A 22,633-nucleotide genomic window follows, 5' to 3' on the forward strand; every position below is an offset into this window, starting at 1 on the left:
GACCATTTTGTAAAATAATGAAACAGAGCTCGAACCAAGTAAAATTACCTAAGAGTACAGCCATAAATTAAAATACATAAAATGTATTTATTTTCAATGTCCAAGATTACAACTCTTTGACTATGAAAATAAACATGTGCCTGGGTTTAAAAAAAAATCAGAAAGAACTTAATGGAAATCAGACAGCAAGTCTGCACTCTTCTCTGATGCAGCCTCCTATCCTTCCATCTGCTTTGGGCATAGCTCTTTCTGGAGAAGCTGTGGGACCTGTTCTGAGGTGTCCTCTTAGCCCCAGAAGTGGAAGGGACATGTTCACAGCCAAAAGGGAGGGCTCTGTTAAGTGTTCTTGGAGTAGATGCAAATTTTACAGGTGAACCAACATTCTTAAGGTCTGAAGATGTCTTTGGCTGTGTTAGATTTGCTTCTGCCCATAAGCAACAAATGAATTTATTCAAGACTTGTATTACCGGAAGGAAAACAAACCTAAGCCAGGACAAAATTAATGGGAAATATAAGGGAAAAAACCAAACTCCATAATCACCACCAACAAACAACCCACAGTTTGGTGGAAATGATTAGCATCAGACGGAGAATGGCACCCAGGTGCCCAGGTGGGAGGATGTCTGAGGACAAAACCAGCTGTGTCTCAACTGGCACCACTCAGAACATCTAAACCACTTGCAAAGACAGAAGTACTTCCTTCCACCCTCCCTCTCTCTCCTCCTCCTGCTTCTTCTGTTCTTCTTTCCTCTTTCCCTGGAGCAATGGGGATGTTCTAGGTTAGAACTTTCCCGAATGAGAGGGTCCTATGTGATGGGGCTGAAGATGGAATCTGAGGGATGGGTGGGTGGGATTGTAGGATGGTAGTCATCTAGGAATATAGACATGATTTCTTATCTTTCTTCCCACACACTGGATTTCAAACTAAGACTTCCCTCCCTGAGATAATAAAAGGTGCATTCAGCTGCCTCTATGGCTGTCTTATAATCAATTCATAAGGAGTTGATGGGTGCTTTGAGCTTAACCAGACCTGCATATAACCTCAAGTCTAATTCTATAATGTGGCTTCTAATGCCATCATACGGAGTCTCTGGCAACAAGGCCATTTTCCAGTTGTTAATATCTTCTCCCTTCCATGCTCATCCTGCCAGAATCATTTACAGCTCTGTTTCTGAATCTACCCAGAAAAGATATATTTTTTTCTTTGGCAAGATGGTATCCAGAGAACAACACTTTCCTAGAACAAATGGATATAAAAGTTCTGTTCATTACAATCAGCACAGTAGCAAAGACCTTCAGAGGTCTTGGTGTCACAGAAATTCTTGGGTAGTATTTTTAACTTACAATTTTTATTACATTGACGACTACACCCATTTAATGAAGAAAACTAGTTTGTTTTTCATATTAACAATTCATTAATGTTTTAGTTCATTCCAGAAAGCCTTAAGAAAAGCTACGAGGACAGGTACTTTTGCCTGTTTTGTTCTGTCCTGTGTTCACAGCTCCTAGTGGAGCACCTGACACTTCGTAAATGTTCATTCATATTTATTGTTGAATGAACTGAGGTATTTTCTAATGGGAAATTGTGAGTTTGGTCGTCTTTTCAATTTCATGGTATTTTATGTGAAATAGAATTGTTTATCCACCTTTAAGTTAAGGGAAGCTTTGACCTACTTTCGCTCTTTAGAGGCAATGAGACCCTTAAAAATAGATTTTTTAAAAATCTAGCTTAATTTAAACTCGTAAACTACAATAAGGTATTTAGAAAGTCAACCCTTTCTTCCAGGACAAAGACAAATTCTATTTTGTGTCATGGCAGGACTGGAATATTCCTCTGTTGGTTACAAGCTGAGACCTGCCAGCAATAACAAACTGATGGTTCCTGCTACATTATGCCCAAGAAAAGGATTCTGGTAGAAGAGATGTAATTCAAATTAGATATGCTAAGATGAAATCTTCTCAACTCTCTTCATCTGTGGATAAACAAACCAAAAGCGAATGTATAATTCTGAAAAATACTCCATATTGTTTTCTTCTTAATAACTCAACTACTTAAGCCAGTGGTTGAGGAGTTGAAAAAATATAAAATTTCAACCTCTGCTTTTCACAGTTAGAAAAAAGCTGATTTAGTAGCTTAGAACTCCAACAACTGTTGGCCAAATCCCACATGAAGCTGTGCAGTGATTCTTAAGTGGCTTTTTAGAAGACTCTCTCATTTATAATGAAAATATAAACTAAAATCCAGACTGCCATATGTAATCTTTTCCCAGAGAGAAAAGCTTGCTCCAAATTTGTTGACAGCTAAAGAGAAAGCCAGTGAGACTCCCAGCAGTAAAACTGGGCCAGGATGAAAGAGGTAGAACTGAATCCTTTGACCAAAATTCAGATGGAGACCTATGTGTTTTCTGGGATTTCTATGAACCTGAACACAGGGAATATGTACCAGCAACAGGTAAAACTAATTTGCGATCATGTCCAACCTGGAGCTTCTAACAGTTCAGTCTTGCAGTTCACAACTTGCATGTGGAATTCCAGTGAAAAGAAAAGTAATATGCATTAAGAAATCTCCAATGTGCCATTGAGGATTTAGGGATGAAATTTCCATGTTTTTCCTGTTTTGATAGTTTTAAAAACCAGTTTTTGTTAATGGTGTATCTGAGCCAGCTGTGAACTTACCTGTGAATGTGGCTATCTAGAAAATTAGCAAATCAGTTACCATTTATCTTAGGTAATGCTGTTTCATGTAGTAAATGATCAGTACAAACTATTTTTGTTCAACATTACAGTGAATATAAATGTTATATATAATCAATATAAAATATAAGTACTAAAACCTTTTCCTTTACATGCCTTCTTTCTTTTTTCCACTGAGTACTTGGAAAAACAACCCTTGCACATCTTCTAGGATTCAGCCCCATGAACAGAAAATGCGATTTAACAGCATTTAAGCTTCTGAGAGTTAAATGGATCTGGCTATTGATTGCTTACCAGCATTAGGTGGGTTATTAGAAATGTATCCTGTTAATTTGGCTGACAATGGGATTGACAGTATAACAGCATTACCACCAAAAGCAGCTTTGGTTTTAATCTCTAGAACTTTTGTGCCAAAGCAGCTTGGATTTGCCAGGGATTTGTGTTTTAAAGGGATTACGTTAAAGATTATTAAAGTTGAACCCTCAAGGAACAAGGCTGGATAGTCATGCTAGAAATGCAACTCCGTATCTCTACTGGCCAAGTCACTTCTGAATGTTTGAGGATTCCTGTCACACTCTAAGTTGCTATGAAAGTGTAGACTGGCTAAATAAAAATCTTCCTTAGGAAAAGGCTGATTGGGAGTTGGCAAGGCAACTATAAACAGGACCCAGGCTTTCACATTTTAGAACATTCGAGAAGTCTAAGAGCTGGAAATGGAATGGCAGAATCATCTGAATACCTAAAAGTTAAGAAAATAGCAAAAGTGCACTTCATTAATTAAAGAAGATAAAATCAAGAAACAGAGTTGGGGGATGGAGCTAGCAAAGAGCTAAAGAGGCCTTCATCCTGCGGGTCAGTGGAAGCAGTGTCAGATGGGTGAGATGGCCTGAGGCAGCCTCACGGGGCTGAGGGCATTGAACAGGTCCAGGCAGCCCTCCAACCCCGAGCTGGACCAAAGGGACTGGCTGCACAGGCTGAATAAGAGGCACTGCCCACAAATTAATTAAAATATTCCATAATTAAGAAAAAAGCATTTCTAAAGCACAGTGCCCCATGAAAGGAATTTGGAAAAAGCCCAATAATAAAACAAACTGGACGTCTATTTGAGCTACTATCCTATGTGGAAGTGCTGGCTGTGTCATGAGCTCCTTCCTCAAGAGAAAACCTAAGACCTATGCAGGGCTCTTCCTAGACTGCCAGTAGGATGACACATTCAGGTGACATGAATCACAGAGGAGGGAGGTACTACCAACCCCCCTCCCAACATGACACATTTACATATTCAGAAGATGACAAAAAATCAAGCTCCGAGTGCTTGCAATTCATTTGGAAGAGATAAGGCTAGGACATACCCGAACAATACTTCAAAATACTTATCAAGCAATAAATAACCAGCTGCAGCTGAATGCTCTCTAGATTCCACAGTCTAGTTTAATCCTATTTCAGCCATTTAGATTCCTGCATAAGAGCTCTGGCTCATATAATTCCAAGTGGGGTAAGACACAAAAATTTCCAAATATATGCCTTGATAATACTTTCCTGAAATGGAAATGTACTTACGACTCTTACTGATTAAAACAGCAGATTGAGAGCAGTCTAAATATCCATTATTGGGTCTTCTCATATAAACATGATGTATTCCTGTTTTTTTTTTTTAACTAGAGAATGAGGAAGCTCGCTGTGGACTGATATGGAAGAAGCTATGTATCATTCAGTGCTCAAACACAAAAGTAGAAACCACTCTATATATCTCAAGCAGAGTAGCATGGAACACAGGAAATTGGTTAAAAACTGCTGGAAGCACTGAGGAGCAACAAAAGAAGGGGCTCTTACCCAAAGAGGCTGGGAAGCTGCCACCGTCCCTTGGCTGAATCCTGCCGGGGATACTCAGTGTTGATCTTGCTGAAACTATCCCCGGATTGCTGGAGCCCAGAGCACAGGCAGTCCAGGCCAGCTGGGAAAAATGGCTAATCTTCTCCTCCCACACTAGAACCTAGCACCAGCGCCTCCCATGAAACCAGCTGCATGAGTGAGTCTGGGAAAGAAGATGGAGGATTATCCAGAAGAGTGGACTTGGATTTAAGAGTCAAGAGACACAATCCAGCACATCCACCCTTTTGCTACTTAGCATCCACACATTCCATTGTACGCACCCTACGGCAACATCACACTTCTTCCTCACAGAATGCAACTGTATTCCTCACACAGATGAATCCAAGTTCACTCTCTCCCTAAAACAGATAATTCAGAGTAAAACCCTGTAAGATAGTGGCCTCAGCCACTGTATTCATCTCAGGGTAATGTTGAATTTTTTCGTCTTTCAGTCACCACTGCACCTTTTATAATGGATGTTCTAAAGGTTAAGTTGTAAAATCAACCACCAATACTCAGTGTTATGCAGAGTAAACAAAGAAGAAAATGTGTGTAACTGCTACAGGTTTTGTTTTGGTGACTGGTAACAAAACTAGCTGACTGATGATGATAATAGTTAAATAATAATTGAGAATGAGCTTCTTCCAACGTCCATTCCATCTTCCTTTTACCTTCAGCCAGCACCTGAAGTTAGTTGTCTGGGGTTCTTTTCTTGGCAAGATTATTTAAACCTTCATTTCTGAAGGGTCTAAGTCTTTAGTTGTCCTGCAGGTTGCAATATTATTCCAGTAACTTTTACTCCTGGACATGGAAGTGCTAAGAGGCACCCAGGAGAATTTCCTGGGCTTCAGACATAGTCCTCCCTGCCACCATTGTGTGTCACGGCAACCCAATTACTTCCTGGTAATTCTGATCAGTCACCCCAGCCAGAAAAGTAACCCTCTTCTTTGCCTGTCCATTTAGTGGCAGAAGAAACTTGAAATGGGCAGACAGAAGTATCAAATTCCAGTTCTGTGGAATGTCATTTTGTCCCCTAGAGGAAGCATTCTCTCCTTGGAATCAAGACCTTTAAACCAGCTGATCTATGTTTTGTAGAAGGAGGGCAAATATTCTGTGAGTGATATTCAGGATGTGATAGTGAGAGGAGTCACTCCCATTTTTACCCCTTGACTCCCAGGGTGCTTGTCTCCCAGAGAGACACAGCACCATTCATTTGCTGATTCAAAGCATAATCTATTTGCAGTAAGAAAGCCACCTAGACTGCAGGCAGTTATCTTCCAGATGGTACCATTTTTGAAACTTCAGTTGTCTATTTCTAAATTTTGTAATGATAACTACTTTTGGGTGCTGGGGTACATGGTAATCCAATAAGTCCCATGGGCATGATACCAATGCTGTATTACTTTTGCTGTAAAATTAGTTCTTTGGTCACAAGCAAAGAACTTCTTTGGTCATAGTCATCATGCTATTGAATAAGGCTCTGTGTTAAGTTCACAGATGGTGGTACTGATAAACCCACTGCAGACAGTGAATGCACAGCATATTTAGAAATAGTGTCCCAGCCTGGGCAACATAGCGAGACCCTGTCTCCACAAAAAAATTTTTTTATAAAAAGAGCTGGGCAGGCCGGGCGCGGTGGCTGACACTTGTAATCCCAGCACTTTGGGAGGCCGAGGCGGGCGGATCACGAGGTCAGGAGATCGAGACCACGGTGAAACCCCGTCTCTACTAAAAACACAAAAAATTAGCCGGGCGTGGTGGCGGGCGCCTGTAGTCCCAGCTACTCGGAGAGGCTGAGGCAGGAGAATGGCGTGAACCCGGGAGGCGGAGCTTGCAGTGAGCCGAGATTGTGCCACTGCACTCCAGCCTGGGCGACAGAGCAAGACTCCGTCTCAAAAAAAAAAAAAAAAAAAAAAGAGCTGGGCATGGTGGTGAGTGCCTGTAGTCCTAGCTACTTGGGAGGCTGTGGCAGGAGGATCACTTGAGCCCAGGAGTTCAAGGTTACAGTGAGCTATGATTGCACCACTGCACTCCAGCCTGGGTGACAAAGTGAGACCCTGTCTCTATTTAAAAAGAAAGAAAGAAAAAATAAATAGTGCCTATTCCAGAAGACAAAATCATGTCCTTCATAATAGAAATTCCACGCAATAATCCGATGGCTGACTGGTCCCCCTGGGGAATGACTCCACATCAGAGACTCAGAGATGGTAGAGCCCCTGTCAGCAAGTTATTCATTTATCAGTGACAGGAGCCAGACCAGTTTGGTGAGGGGAAGTCCACATTGTGGAACTCATGTCTGGCTTCTCTCCCTGCCACAGTGGCCATGCTCTTCATGAGCCTATTAAGCAAGCCTCAGAGTTGCTGGGAATGGGCTGACTGACATCCACAGAACAGGCCATCCTGTCAGTGGACTGCTGAGGGCCTCATCAGTGGATGCCCTCTAATGAGAATTCATCTGTGATAGGGCCCACAGGGAGAGGTCCATCTGCAAACCTTTTTCCTAGACTTCCTTGTCACCAGTACGCTAATAAAACCATTAATGACCCATAAATTGGTATATATCTCTACTTCTGGCCATCTCTCCCTCCAGACAACGTACTCAGTGTTTGGTCCTGAGAGAGCTCCTCTTACCACGTTCCTATTTGGGCTGCAATGCTTCAGCAGTCCACATCTACCTGGTGCCTCCAAACTGCAAGGGATCATCTGAGGACCAGGCCCAAATGTTTTCTTAGTCTGTCAACAGTCAATCCTAAGAGGTCACAGATGTGGATTGATGGTGAGTTAAAATAGCAGCAAGAGTAGATGCTATGGGAGTCACAGCCACTTGCTCTTGAAACTTACTTGTGCCTAAAGGACCTGCTCAAATCAAACCTGGTATATACTATTTTACTACTTATACCCTGATGATGGATTTCTGCCATGCATGCCTAACCTTATGGCTCAGAGGACTGGTGTATTAGTTGTCTGAGTATCCTGAGTAATAAATTACCCCAAAACTTCACAACATGCATTTATCATCTTACATTGTTTCTGAGGGTCAGGAATCTGGGAACAGCACAGTCGGGGTAATCTGGCTGAGGGTCTCTCACGAGGCTGCAGTCCAGTTGTCAGCCAGTACTGTAGTCACCTTAAAGCTTAACTAGACATGCTGTAGCCCAATGGTTCTCACCTTAAAGCCTAACTAGATATGCTGTAGCCCAATGGTTCTCAAATGGGGGTGATTTTGCACCCCAGGAAATATTTGGCAATGTCTGTAGACATTTTCGGTTCTCAAAACTATGGGGAGTGATGCTACTAACATCTGGTAGGTGGAGGCCAGGGATGCTACTAAACATCCTGCAATGCACAGGACAGCCCCACAGCAAAGAATTGCCTGTCCCACAAATGTCAATAGTGCCAAGACTGAGAAACCCTGCTCTCTCGAGCCCTTTTTTGCACTGGTCCCCACACAAAACTTGCAGCTTAGTAGGTAACTCAAAACATTGCTCTGAACAATAGACTCTAAACGGGTGTATGTTACCTCAAAAATAAAAAGACCCACGGAATATTATAGCTCTTCTTAGTGATAGGTGGTACAAAGTACAGTAATTTGTCTTTCACTTTGGAGAGGAAATGCCAGTATTCTCCAGACCACAATGGACCCCTAGAATCTTCACCAAAGCAATAGGCCTTTGATTTTTCTTGAGGATCATCTCCCACCCTCTGGCATACATTTGTCTTATTAAGGCATGTACGATATTTGTTCCTTGCTGCTCACCATGTCAATTACACATCAGCAGGATGTTCTGCAGGATACCAAGATGGTCCAGGCTCCTGCAGACTAGTTCTCGTCAGAGAGCAGGAGAGGCAACACAGGCCTGAGGTAAGATAGAGAGGTGTTTTGCCATTCCTCCAGCTGGTTGAGAGCAAGCTTCTTCTGGTGATCTTTGTTAATTTGGTATTGGGGGAAAAAAGCATCCACCAGATCTGTAGCTGCATACGAAGTGCCAAGAGCTCTGCTGTGTTATCCAATAAAAGAGAGTACATCTGGTCTAGTAACTTGTTAATGTTGTAAGAATTCACAGTCATTCTCCAATAACCATCTTCCTTCTGTACGTGCCAGACAGAGGAGCTAAATGAGGACACAGTAGAACAACTCCTGTACTGTTCAAATGTTAGATAGAAGTACTAATCTCTGTCATTTCCCCAGGGATAAGGTATTGCTTTCAGTTTACTCTTACATAGGAAGCGGAAATCCCAAGAAGTTTTCACTTGGCCCTGCCTACCATACTAACACTCACCACACAGGACAGAAAATCCATATGGAGGTGGGCTCTTTTTGTTTCTGAGATGACCACTCCTCAGGAATGGGAAGATAACCACACCATAGGTGAAGAGACCCACTGGAACCCAATGAAGCAGCCACAGGTCCAAATTTCATTTACTACCTGATTACCAATAAGTGATACCCCCCTCCAATGGGTCAGAGGCATTTTGGGTCTCTAGAGATTAGCATAGACTCAGAACCAATGTCCAGAAATCTACCAAAAGCCTGGATATTCCCCCTTCCTCAGTACACGGTTACCCACTAGTGAATGGCTGCATGTCTTTTTGGGAAGACTGAAAGGAAGATTTATGCTAGATACTTATAGCAATGTTATAGGGTCCTTCCTCAAACTTCCCAAGCCTCTCCTTCATCTAAACTTTAGGGTTCTCAAGACTTAGCATGCATCCGAATCAGCTGAAGGGAAGATTGCTAGGACCCACCTCCTGAGTTCCTGTGTCAGTGGGTTTGGGGCAGGGTCTGATAATATGCATTTCTAACAAAGTCCCAGGTGTTGCTGTTGCTGCAACTTCTTGGCCACGGTTTGAAAATCGGCAATCTAAGGATTTCTATGTTTTAGAACTGACTCTGGTCTGGAATGTAGATGAGAGGCAATGACTCTCCATTGAACAACTCAGGTTTCTATTCATTAGACCTAGAGATTTTCTGATTACATAAATCAGATAATTCTTAGTAGACTGCCCATCTAGTTTGGTCCTAGGGCCACTATGAATAGTGAGCCAATAGCAAAGGTCTCTGTGTGCTATGACGTTCTGCTTGCTGCTCCAGGCTCTCTGACCATTATGGCAACTGTGCCCACCTTGCTCCTGGATGATAAGAGCTGCCACCTGGTTCTGCCCCTCCAGGAACCCATCATCCATTAAAATCAAGAAGTCTATTTTAATGAAGAGGGCTTCTCTCAGTGGGGTCTCTTAAGAAGCCCCAACAAGACAGTTGGCTTGAAACATCTGCCAACTCTGGAGAAACCTGACCACAATGATGCCAATCAAGAAAGAGCTTTTCTGCTCTTACTACTCTATCTCCCTACATTCCTTGCATCCTGGAGAGGCCAGAAACTGTGGCGTGCCTGAGTCTCATCCAGGCAATGAAAAAGAAGTATCTCAAGGATTAGATTTTAAAAGATATTAGGGGCCAGTTGCGGTGGCTCACGCCTGTAATCCCAGCACTTTGGGAGGCCAAGGTGGGTTGATCACATGAGGTCAGGAGTTCGAGACCAGCCTGGCCAACATGGCAAAACCCCATCTTTACTAAAAATACAAAAATTAGCCAGGCATGGTGGCATGTGCCTACAGTCCCAGCTACTCGGGAGGCTGAGGCAGGAGAATCACTTGAACCCAGGAGGCGGAGGCTGCAGTGAGCCGAGATGGTGCCACTGCACTCCAGCCTGGGTGACAGAGTGAGACTCTGTCTCAAAGAAAAAAAAAAAAATATATATATATATATATAGGGAAGTACAAATAAGGTTGCTTTATAACTGAACCCTCTAAGCCCTGTTTGTTCAATATATCAGTAATAATGGCAAATGGTGCAAAAACATATGGAGACGGTTATGTCTCCATAGAGAAGGCAGACTACAAAACAGCATGTTCTCAGACACAGCCACAGTCTCCCAGATCCCCAAGGGACCATGGAGAAAGGCAGCTGTGGATGGTCCTACCATGAGCTGTGAGGATTCTGCCATGGCCCAAGAAGCAACTCATGCATTTTAATACCCACCTGGCCCTCTCTCACACCTGATTACTCTGAAGAATCTGCAAATATGCCTACCCACTCACTGGGTGGAAAATTACCTCAAGGCATTTCTGAGTGTTAAATAAAAGACCAAGCAAAGTGAAAGGCAATTTAATGGAGCAACCCCCCAGGAGGTCCAGACTTTAGACTGTCTGAGTTCAATCCTGAATGTCCCCATTTGTTGGAGAGCCTATCAGTTCCTCTCTTTAGTGAATAAAATGAGCTATTTAAATGAAGCATTTAAATATATACACAAGTCTGTTTCTGGATTCTGCTCTACATGGGAACCAGGACAGCAAAAAGGCTACTGGGACCACAGCAATGTGAGCAAGAAGGGTAACAGGAGGTGAGATCAGAGAGGGATGTTCTGTGTGTGTGGGTTGGGGGGATATCACATACAACCTTTAAACGCTCAATGAGATGGGAGCCACCGTAGGGGGTTGATCAGAGGGGTGATGTGACTTGATGAGTATTAACAGGATCGCACAGCTGCTGTGTTGTTCTATGAAGAACAGACGGTGGGGGCAAGAGTAGAAGCAGGAGAGTGTGGAAATAATCCAGAGGAGAGAGGACAGCTACTCGTACTAGGGTATTGGAGACGAAAGTGATGCGAAGTGGTCAGAATCTGGATATCTTCTGAGGGTAGAACCAATGAGACTTCCTAATGGACTGGAGTGTGAATAAAAGAGTGAGGTCAAGAATGAGTGTAAGGGGTTTTGTCTGAGTAACTAGAAGGATGGAATGACTGTTGCCTAACGTGGGGAAGAGTATGGGAGGAGGAGGTTTTAGGGACAAGACCAAATTTTAGACATGTTTAATTTGAGATATCTCTATGGTATTTGAGTAGAGATGTCAAGTAGGTAGCACAAGACACAAGTCTTGTGTTTAAGAGAGACATCAAGGCCACGGACAATTTGGGTGTCTTTAGGGTAGAAACAGTATTTAATGCCATGTGATTACAGTAGATCACTGATGCCTCCAGCACAGAAGGGACAAGGTCCAAAGACTGGGTCCCAGGCACACCAACATCAAGACATCATGGATACAGGAACAAATTGGCAACAGAGAGTTGGAAGGAGCAGCTAAGGTCAGAAGAGGGTGTGGTATCATCAAAGCCAAGTAAAGACAGTGGTCCAAGAAGAATGGATCAGCTTTATCAAAGGCTGCTCAAGCAGAGTAAGATGAAGGCCAAGTAGTCACCCCTAGATATAGCAAAAGTCATCAGTGACTTGCTAAGAGCAGTTTTGGTAAAGTAGTGAGGCTGAAAGTCCTAACTGGAGAAGGCTTGAGAGGATGAAAAGAAAAATGAAGACATGGAGTTCACACATCATTTTTCTAGAAGTTTTGATGCAAAAGGGAGCACACAAATGGGGCAGTAGTTGAAAGAGCAAGTGAAGTCCACTAAGGAATTATTCTTTCCAGATGTGAGAAATGACAACATCTTTGTGCTCTGATTAGAATGATCCAGTAGAGAAAGGGAGACATTGATGAGAGAAAGGAGAAAGGAGAGAATCGTTGAAGCAATGTACAGGTGCCCACCAGGCAAACAACACTCTCAAACACTGCTGGGTACTGACTCAAAAACTGTATACTGGCTCAAGTTCTTTGAAGGGAAATTGGGCATTATATATAAAAATGATAGATGCATATATTCTTTGGCATAGCAGTTTTATTTTCGATATTCTATTCTGCACTGAAATGCAAAGACATATCTACATGTTATTTATTACAACATCACTTATTACAAGATTGTAAAAACCGGGAAAAACATTTAAATATATATTGATAGCAATGGTTGAGTCCATACTTGGAATATTACACAGCATTGAAAATGAGGTGATCTACAGGTGCTGATATGGAAGCATCTCCAAAATACTCAAGTAAAAAATATCGAGGTAGAGAAGACTACATAGTGTATTTCCACCTGTGGGGGAAAAACCGGAATAAAGTAATACATAAAGTTATACAGAAAACACAGATTTTTACATGTGCATAAAACATTTCTGAGAGATCTCATACTTTCCATTGAATATCTTTTTCCAATGTTTCCATTTATTTTAAGAAATTCATTTATTTTTCATTAAACCATGATCAAGTAGGCTTCATCCCTGGGATGCAAGGCTGGTTCAACATATGCAAATCAATAAATGTAATCCAGCATATAAACAGAACCAACGACGAAAACCATATGATTATCTCAATAGATGCAGAAAAGGCCTTTGACAAAATTCAACAACCCTTCATGCTAAAAACTCTCAATAAATTAGGTATTGATGGGACGTATCTCAAAATAATAAGAGCTATCTATGACAAACCCACAGCCAATATCATACTGAATGGGCAAAAACTGGAAGCATTCCCTTTGAAAACTGGCACAAGACAGGGATGCCCCCTATCCCCACTCCTATTCAACATAGTGTTGGAAGTTCTGGCCAGGGCAATCAGGCAGGAGAAGGAAATAAAGGGTGTTCAATTAGGAAAAGAGGAATTCAAATTGTCCCTATTTGCAGATGACATGATTGTATATCTAGAAAACCCCATTGTCTCAGCCCAAAATCTCCTTAAGCTGATAGGCAACTTCAGCAAAGTCTCAGTATACAAAATCAATGTGCAAAAACCACAAACATTCTTATACACCAATCACAGACAAACAGAGAGCCAAATCATGAGTGAACTCCCATTCACAATTGCTTCAAAGAGAATAAAATACCTAGGAATCCAACTTACAAGGAATGTGAAGGACCTCTTCAAGGAACTACAAACCACTGCTCAAGGAAATAAAAGAGGATACAAACAAATGGAAAAACATTCCATGCTCATGGACAGAAAGAATCAATATCGTGAAAATGGCCATACTGCCCAAGGTAATTTATAGATTCAATGCCATCCCCAACAAGCTACCAATGACTTCCGTCACAGAATTGGAAAAACTACTTTAAAGTTCATATGGAACCAAAAAAGAGTCCGCATCACCAAGTCAATCCTAAGCCAAAAGAACAAAGCTGGAGGCATCACACTACCTGACTTCAAACTATACCACAAGGCTACAGTAACCAAAACAGCATGGTACTGGTACCAAAACAGAGATATAGACCAATGGAACAGAACAGAGCCCTCAGAAATAATGCCGCATATCTACAACCATCTGATCTTTGACAAACCTGACAAAAACAAGAAATGGGGAAAGGATTCCCTATTTAATAAATGGTGCTGGGAAAATTGGCTAGCCATATGTAGAAAGCTGAAACTGGATCCCTTCCTTACACCTTATACTAAAATTAATTCAAGATGGATTAAAGACTTAAATGTTAGACCTAAAACCATAAAAACCCTGGAAGAAAACCTAGGCAATACCATTCAGGACATAGGCATGGGCAAGGACTTCATGTCTAAAACACCAAAAGCAATGGCAACAAAAGCCAAAATTGACAAATGAGATCTAATTAAACTAAAGAGCTTCTGTGCAGCAAAAGAAACTACCATCAGAGTGAACAGGCAACCTATAGAATGGGAGAAAATTTTTGCAATCTACTCATCTGACAAAGGGCTAATATCCAGAATCTATAATGAACTCAAACAAATCTACATGAAAAAAACAAACAGCCCCATCAAAAAGTGGGTGAAGGACATGAACAGACACTTCTCAAAAGAAGACATTTATGCAGCCAAAAGACATGAAAAAATGCTCATCATCACTGGCCATCAGAGAAATGCAAATCAAAACCACAATGAGATACCACCTCACACCAGTTAGAATGGCCATCATTAAAAAGTCAGGAAACAACAGGTGCTGGAGAGGATGTGGACAAATAGGAACACTTTTACACTGTTGGTAGGACTGTAAACTAGTTCAACCATTGTGGAAGTCAAGTGTGGTGATTCCTCAGGGATCTAGAACTAGAAATACATTTGACCCAGCAATCACATTACTGGGTATATACCCAAAGGATTATAAATCATGCTGCTATAAAGACACATGCACACATATGTTTATTGTGGCACTATTCAGAATAGCAAAGACTTGGAACCAAGCCAAATGTCCAACAATGATAGACTGGATTAAGAAAATGTGGCACATATACACCATGGAATAGTATGCAGCCATAAAAAATGATGAGTTCATGTCCTTTGTAGGGACATGGAAGAAGCTGGAAACCATCATTCTCAGCAAACTATCGCAAGGACAAAAAATGAAACACCACATGTTCTCACTCACAGGTTGGAATTGAACAATGAGAACACATGGACACAGGAAGGGGAACATCACACACGGGGGCCTGTTGTGGGGTGGGGGGAGTGGGGAGGGATAGCATTAGGAGATACACCTAATGCTAAATGATGAGTTGATGGGTGCAGCACACCAACATGGCACATGTATACATATGTAACTAACCCGCATGTTGTGCACATGTACCCTAAAACTTAAAACAAAAATTAATGAAAGTATAAAAAAGTATTTACTAAAAATAAAAAAGTAACTTTAATAATTCTAGCTGTACATTATTTTATTAATGTAAATGTTCTTACATAGTGTTTAAGGGAGAAATACCACTATCTTCTAGTGTTTTTTAGAAGGTAATAAAAAAAGACACCCAATAAATCTTTTTAAATAAATTTTTACTGAACCAGTAACCAGCAAGGTCTTTATTCAATAATTTGCAATTTCAGCATATAAGTTCTCTCTGTATACCCAATGTAAAAGGTTTTGGGTTTCAAAGTGTATTTCTGTTGGGCACACTACATGCATTCAATAAAAACTTGTTGGGTTAAATCTGATCACTAATTAGACGAATGTCAACCCTATGCATTTGGGAAATAGAATTTAAATACAAAACATTATCGAGGCTCCCTTTTTTTAAAAGGTGAATTTGTTTCTGTGTATACATATATGTGTGCTTAATAAAGATTAGCATCTTTTTATTTTCAGCCTATTGGACAGAATATAACAATGCTATGAGTTAAACCAGAAAGTCATTTTGATATAATTTAGCAAACTATTTAATCACATTAAGTGTGAAGTTATGAATTAAGGGTGGAAAGGAAAATGAGAAGGAGAAGACCAATTTCCAGAAGCAGAAATTATCCCTGAGGCTGGAGTTTAAACGTGTAGCTATACTGAATTAAGAGGGTATTTTAAATATAAAGGTTTTAGAAATTAATAGTTCTTAAAAATAAAAAACTATACCCATTAGGTAACTCTAATTGGGTATAGATGGGAAAAAGGAAGGTGGAAATTAACAATTTTTAGTGTCTGTCAGCTAGGAATCTTTTATTTAGTACTTCATGAGCAACACTGACAACCACATTGATGATCTTGATGGATGACAAGACCTTGAACTTCTTTCTAAAGCATCAAAACTACATGTTTTTCAATGTTTCTAGTATTAAGCATACTTACTGTAACAATTTTTTAAAACTAGCATTATATGCTACATAATATTATCATATGTAACAATACCCTGATTTCTCTTCATAAGAATTTTTTTAAATGTAATTTTATTTTTTGAGATGGAGTCTCACGTAAGAATATTTTAAGCATTAGGGTGTCTCTGCTATTTAAGCACACGTTTTTCCTTTCCCCGGTTTACTGAATTATTTATTAGTTACAGAGTATTCATGCTCTGTGCTAAGAGCCACTTCTCTTCCCTTCTGCAACTGGAGTGCAAGTACATATTCTATTTCATTATCAATTTTAAAACCTACCTGAAGCTAAGGAAGTAATTATTCATAGGGATGGAATCGCTGGGGTGGGAGTATATTTTTTAAAACGTTAGGACTTATTTTTAATACTGGGTGTATTTGCTGCTTTTTTTGTTTGTTAATAGACAATAATATACAGGCAATGCACAAAATCTTCACACTAAGGTACAATTATTTGTAGTCAAGATCCACAGGATGACAGGCTTCCAAGACTAAAAAGGCTAAAACTTGGTTTGCTGACAAAAGGCTCATCCATTTCAACTCAAACAAATGATTGATGAAGCATTTGCACACCTGTTTGGGAGACTATGCAAGATGCTGCAGACAAGTATTTTTCAAACTTTATCGTGCATACAAACCATCCGGGGGTCTTGTTAAAATATAGAGTTGAATTCACAGATCTGGGGGGGACCAGGATATTCTGCATTTCTAACATGGAAATCCTGATGCTGCTGGTCCACAGACCCCCTCCTCCATTTTCAAAATCTTCAATACTGTAATCCTGGCTGCATATTATGGGGAAACTTAAACTGTGCAAACCAGGAAGACAGCCCTCACCAGAACCTGACCACTCTAGCATGATGAATTCAGACTTTCCAGCCTCCAGAACTGTGAGAAAATACATCTCTTTTGTTTAAGCTACCCAGTCTATAGTATTTTGTATGGCAGCCAGAGCCAACTAACATACCAGGTGATTCTAATAATACACAGCCTCGGTTCACAACCATTGTTCTGAAGGGCATTGAGATGGCATAATCATAACTCTGTTTTAGGACATTTACTTACTAGGGAAGCTAAGACCTCGGCCTTAAAAAGTCACAGGTAGTTGAGTGTAAGACTGGTAGAGTATTAAAAGATTCAGAATGAGACAGCAGCCAGCGTTAGACTAATAAGCGAAGTGGACTGTGTCGCTGCTTAACGAGTTTGTTAAGGGCTCCATTTTAGAAAATTAAAGGCATAATTTAAATTACACAATTAAAAGGCTGTACAGATATTAATTATTCAGTTTTGACCATTCTATACAGGTATGCAATTAGCACCCTAAAAAAGATACGGACCATTGCCATCAACCCAGAAAGTTCTGTAGTATCCTGTCCAGCCAATTCCCACCATTCCCAGAGGCAATCACTGTCTTGATTTCTATCACCACACATGAGCATTGTTTCAGAACCTCACTTAAATGGAGTCACACAGGAAGTGCTCACATAATCTGAGCTTGAGTAATGGTGGGCACTAGATGGCATGTGTCTTCTTATGTAACTTCAGATGAAACATATGACAGTGCCCAAGATGTATTCTAGACCAAATGTATTAACATGAACCAACCAAACTCTCAGATCTAAATCACAATTTATAGGAAGTACAGAGAACAGAGGAACAAGCTCTGTTGGACAGCATGGGGAAGCAATCAGACAAGTACTGTGAAGAAAAATTAGTAGATGAAAAGAAGAACAACTTTAGATTTTAAAATATCTAAGCACTACACAAACCAGATATAATGGATGGTCCTGATCTAAATCCTGATTTGGACAAGCCAGCTTTGGGGAGACATTTGGGAGAGAATTAGGGTAATTTGAATATAATCTAGGTATTAGATGCAATAAAATTTTATTAACAGGGAAAGAGAAATACTACAAGGAAATAGGCAATTTACAACATTATGATCTCATTTCAGTTTATTTTTTTTTAAAAAGTATATGTATGTGTATAAAAAGATCTAGGCCATGCACAGTGGCTTATGCCTGTAATCCCAGCCCTTTGGAGACCGAGGTGGGTGGATCACCTGAAGTCAGGAGTTCGAGACCAGCCTGACCAACATGGTGAAACCCCCTCGCTACTAAAAATACAAAAATTAGCTGGGCTTGGTGGCGTGTGCCTGAAGTCCCAGCTACTCGGGCTGAGACAGGAGAACTGCTTGAAACTGGAGGCAGAAGTCACACCACTGCACTCCAGTTTGGGGGACAGAGTGAGACTCTGTCTCAAAAAAATAAAAATAAAAAGATCTAGAAATACATATAATAAAAGGTCAACAGTTATAATCACTAGTTGGTGTGTACATTAGTTTTCTATTGCTGCCATAACAAATTTCCAAAATTTTGGTGGCTTCTAGCAAAACAAATTTATGATCTTACAGTTCTACAGGTCAGAAGTCCAAACTGGGTCTCATGGAACTAAAATCAAGGTACTGGCAGGATTGCATTTCTTTCTGAAGGCTTGAGAGAAAATCCATTTCCTTTCCTTTTCCAGCTTTTAGGGGCTGCTGGCATTCCTTGGCTCTCCCTCCTCCATTTTCAAAACTAGCAATGGCTGGCCAGTCTTTCCCACATTACATCACCCTGAACTTCTCTGCCTTCCTCTTCTACTTTAAAGGACGCTGTGATTACATTGAGCCCATCCAATAATACTCTAAGATAATCTCCCTATTTTAAAGCCAACTGTTTACCAACCTTAATTCCATTGGCAACCCTAATTCCTCTTTGCCATGTAACCTAAACATATGTATAGGTTCTGGGGGTCAGGATGTAAGTATCTTTGAGGGACCACTGTCCAGCCTATCAGGGTGGGAAAAAAATGTTTTATGTTCTTGCTGGTTATCTTTATTTTCTGACTTTCTACAATGCACATACACTGCTTCTGTAATAAAAAGCTAATCTTCATTTAAAAATAAATATAATGGTGGAGGAGAAAGTAATACAATAAGTGGTAATATTGTGGAGATCATGAACACACACCTACAGTAGGAATGAAGAAAACAAACTTAATTATATGTGAGAATAGGTATTGGTGGCATGGAAAATTGCCACCGAAAGAATCATATTTAAAAATGCTACAGTTCAAACAGTATGTATGAATGGGCAGATGATTTATTCTGGAAGATGTTAAGTATCAAACAGTGACTGTAGCTATGACAAGGACACTGTGATGAAAGATTCCTGTGAAAAGTATGCATAAAAATTTTCAGATAATATTAATTCAAGTCCCAGCATTGTCATCACTTACCAGCTGTGTGACCTTATGCCAGTTACTTAATCTCTCTTTGCTTTGATAGCATTATCTATAGATGGGACTAACTCTACTTTCCTCAGGGGTCCTTGAGGGATTAAATGATTTAATACTCGTAGAGGGCTTAGAACTGTGCCTGGCACATGATCAACCCTCTGTAAATGCTAGTCATTAACGGTTATTACTCTGGCAGGTGTTTGTAGCCACCTGTTTCAGATGGAAAACCACTCTGGAATATTAGTTAAGCTGGTGCTTACATGCCATCACTCAGGGAATAATGAGAATCACCTGCTGATTATCTATGAGGTTCTTACACCCAAGGATACTAGCTTAATTAGCTAGTATCAGTAGCTAATTAAGAATTTCAATAGTGAAACTATAGAAATTCTTCCCAAATGGCTAAGTTTCCAGGAAACATCCCTTCCATGTTAGCCTGGTGACTAAATAATACTTCTGAAGAGTCAACAGTTATTTAGCCCAGATCGTTAACGTGCCAAATGGTGCTTTCAACTATGGGGTTCTAACACCTATATCCTGATGGAAAGAAACGTCTAATAATTTGCTAGTTTGAGTGACAGCTTGAGGACAAAGCAAAGAAGCTTTCCAGAACTGTGAGAGACTGGAGACAACTTCAGTAGATATTATCCTGCTCACTGTGGATCAATGTTAAACCAGCTGGATACCATGAGTTGTTGAACTGGTCAAGCACAATGTGGAAAAGCACCTTCCATTGTAGAATGTGACAATTTTATGTAAAACACTGTATTGTATTCAAAGAACTGTATCATCAACAAATTTCAACGAATTCAAAATGTTCCACTGAAGAAATGCAATCAATTCCTTACTGTTTAAAGCTAGAAGGGCTCTTTGAAAACATGTAACCCAGTGTTCCTCAAACTAGGTCAATAGTTCTATCTCCCATCCCCCATTTCTTTCTTTGTTAGCTGTAAGATTCCTCAAAGCTTTGTATGGGCTATTGCGCACTGGGAATCTTCAAGACTTAGAGATGGTATTGAGGGCCAGTCTGACTAATGGCTCCTTTCCTTTACACGTAATCTTTTCATAACTCAAGGGCCACTAATGATGACAAGAACCTTCTGGGCAAGCACTGATGTATCATCATTGACATTACATCAGACAGCAAGAAACTAATGTCCAGCACCGTCAAGTGATTTGCCCTGTGAGCTCGATGACTGCAGAGCTGGCCCAGAATCCAGGCCTGTCTATGCAGCTATCCAGAGAGAACCCGTGGGCCGAAGATGTGTGCTCTGGGCCCAGGTGGCCTGGAGAAGGGCTATGAAACCATAATAAGATGGAAACAGAATGTACAAGGAAAGACAGTAAAGCCAGTTACCTGGGAATGTGGCTTCCTCCTCTTTGTTTTTTGCTCAACCTAACATTTATTAAAGACCTACAGTTTCAGAAAAGACCCTATGTTGGATGTTACAGAGAACAGTACAAAGCTGTGCAAAAGACTTGGTTCTGCCCTCAAGGACCTCAGATTCTCATTGAAAAAACAAACATGAGGTTGAAATGTTGGCAACAATTCTATGCTCATACCATTTGTTGTGTTCTAAGTAGTTTCACATACATTTTACAAAACTCTTACATTGGGCAAGTATGATTTCTCCCTTTTTATAGATGGGAAAATGAGCAACTGATCAGGAAGACTGTGATGTGGCTCAAGGGCAAGAAACACAGCAAGTGGACCCCACATACACCACATGGGTAGTATACGACAAGCATTGGATTTTTTTTAAAAATGACATCTGCAAATGCCTATGGGGTTTTACACTGTATACAATAAATTGTCTGACTAACCAAGGTTATTTCTAGTACCAAGATAGACGTTTAAAAAATGTTTCTAAGAAAGACATTTGTAATGAAGCAGGGCGTGGCAGGGCATTGGCACGGCAATGGAGAATGCAAGAGTTGATATGAATGGCATCATATACATTTTTTACCAAAGATTTTTAGCTACAAAAACAAATGTTCACTGTAAAAAAATTTTGATTGTAGGGAAAAATAAAATGAAGAAAAAATATCTGCAGTCTCACCAACCAAAGAAAAGCAGTGTTCAGCAAACTCTTATCCTCCAAATTTCTAAAGCCATGCACACTATAAAACCTGATCACTTACATTAAGCTTTTGCACATTCTTCAGTTCCAAATATCTAAGTGGTAACAACACATTTTCCTTTTTCAATCTACAACATATTACAGCAGACAAAGAAAAAGATGGTGGAAGCATTCATGTTTGAGGTTTCTCAATTATATTTTGGATATGAAGTAGGGATGAATGGGGGGCTGGGAGTGTCATTATGGATCTATTAGCATTCTACCAACAGAAATATTTGATCCTGCCTACAGCAAGGACTGCAGTGCTGTGCATGGAGGCTTTGATCTTGCATCCCACTCCAGCATATGGTGCTACTAAGCATAATCAAAGTGCAAATCTTCATAGAAAATTACAGAGACTGAAAACGGGATGGATGCTTCCTTCCTCTCATTTCCTTTCCTGCCATGTTCCTGGTTTTAAGTAAAAGAAGATTTGGCCTTTTGATGAAATCTGCAAACACTTTTAGGGTATTTACACTGTATAGAGTCAATTATTTAACTGTCCAAGATTGTTTTCATTACTGAGACTGACAGAACGTTTCTTGCCAGGATAAAGCCCCAGTTTTCGGCAGCGTGGGTCTAAAGCTGCCTCCCTTATTTAGGCCCTATACAGTGACATTAGAATAAGGAGACATCTGCAGCTCTGGGGGAGGGGAGGAAGGTCCCATGCACCATCCAGGTTTGGATAATAAATATTTGAAAATTTACAGGATGAGTTGCTAATCGTTTTTTTTTGTTGTTGTTTTGTTTTGTTTTGTTTTTTTTGAGATGGAGTCTCGCTCTGTCTCCCAGGCTGGAGTGTAATGGTGTGATCTGGTCTCACTGCAACCTCCACTTCCTGGGTTCAAGCAATTCTCCTGCCTCAGCCTCCTGAGTAGTGGGATTACAGGCGCCTGCCACCACACCCAGCTAATTTTTTTGTATTTTTAGTAGAGATGGGGTTTTGCCATGTTGGTCAGGCTGGTCTCAAACTCCTGACCTCAGGTGATCCGTCCCCCTCGGCCTCCCAAAGTGCTGGGATTACAGGCATGAGCCACCGCGCCCGACCGAATTGCTTATCTTTTAAGCTGATACTCTTCAAAAGAGATAGAGGTGACCTCCTACGAATAGTTTTAAGCCATTAATTATAACAATTCAGATCAAGTTGTGAAACAATAGAACTATTAAACAATTAAATTCCCTTTGAGTATAT

The 22,633-nt window shown here is 40.5% G+C and overlaps 1 protein-coding gene across 3 annotated transcripts in view; it reads left to right on the forward strand.

The window, feature by feature from the left end:
• The window catches only part of CPVL (carboxypeptidase vitellogenic like), a 273,787-nt gene that overhangs the window by 220,907 nt on the left and 30,247 nt on the right, over positions 1-22,633 (forward strand). For 2 of the 3 annotated variants that reach the window (XM_030797324.1, XM_030797323.1), the window contains 2 exons: positions 1,820-2,997; positions 4,357-6,173. The exons of the other annotated variant lie outside the window; for it this stretch is intronic. The gene's annotated coding sequence lies outside the window, so the exon portion shown is untranslated. Of the gene's footprint in view, positions 1-1,819; positions 2,998-4,356; positions 6,174-22,633 lie in introns of those variants that run through there. 3 annotated transcript variants of the gene reach the window in all.

Source organism: Nomascus leucogenys, chromosome 17 (genome assembly GCF_006542625.1).
Source record: "Nomascus leucogenys isolate Asia chromosome 17, Asia_NLE_v1, whole genome shotgun sequence".
Classification (NCBI taxonomy): Eukaryota; Metazoa; Chordata; class Mammalia; order Primates; family Hylobatidae; genus Nomascus; species Nomascus leucogenys.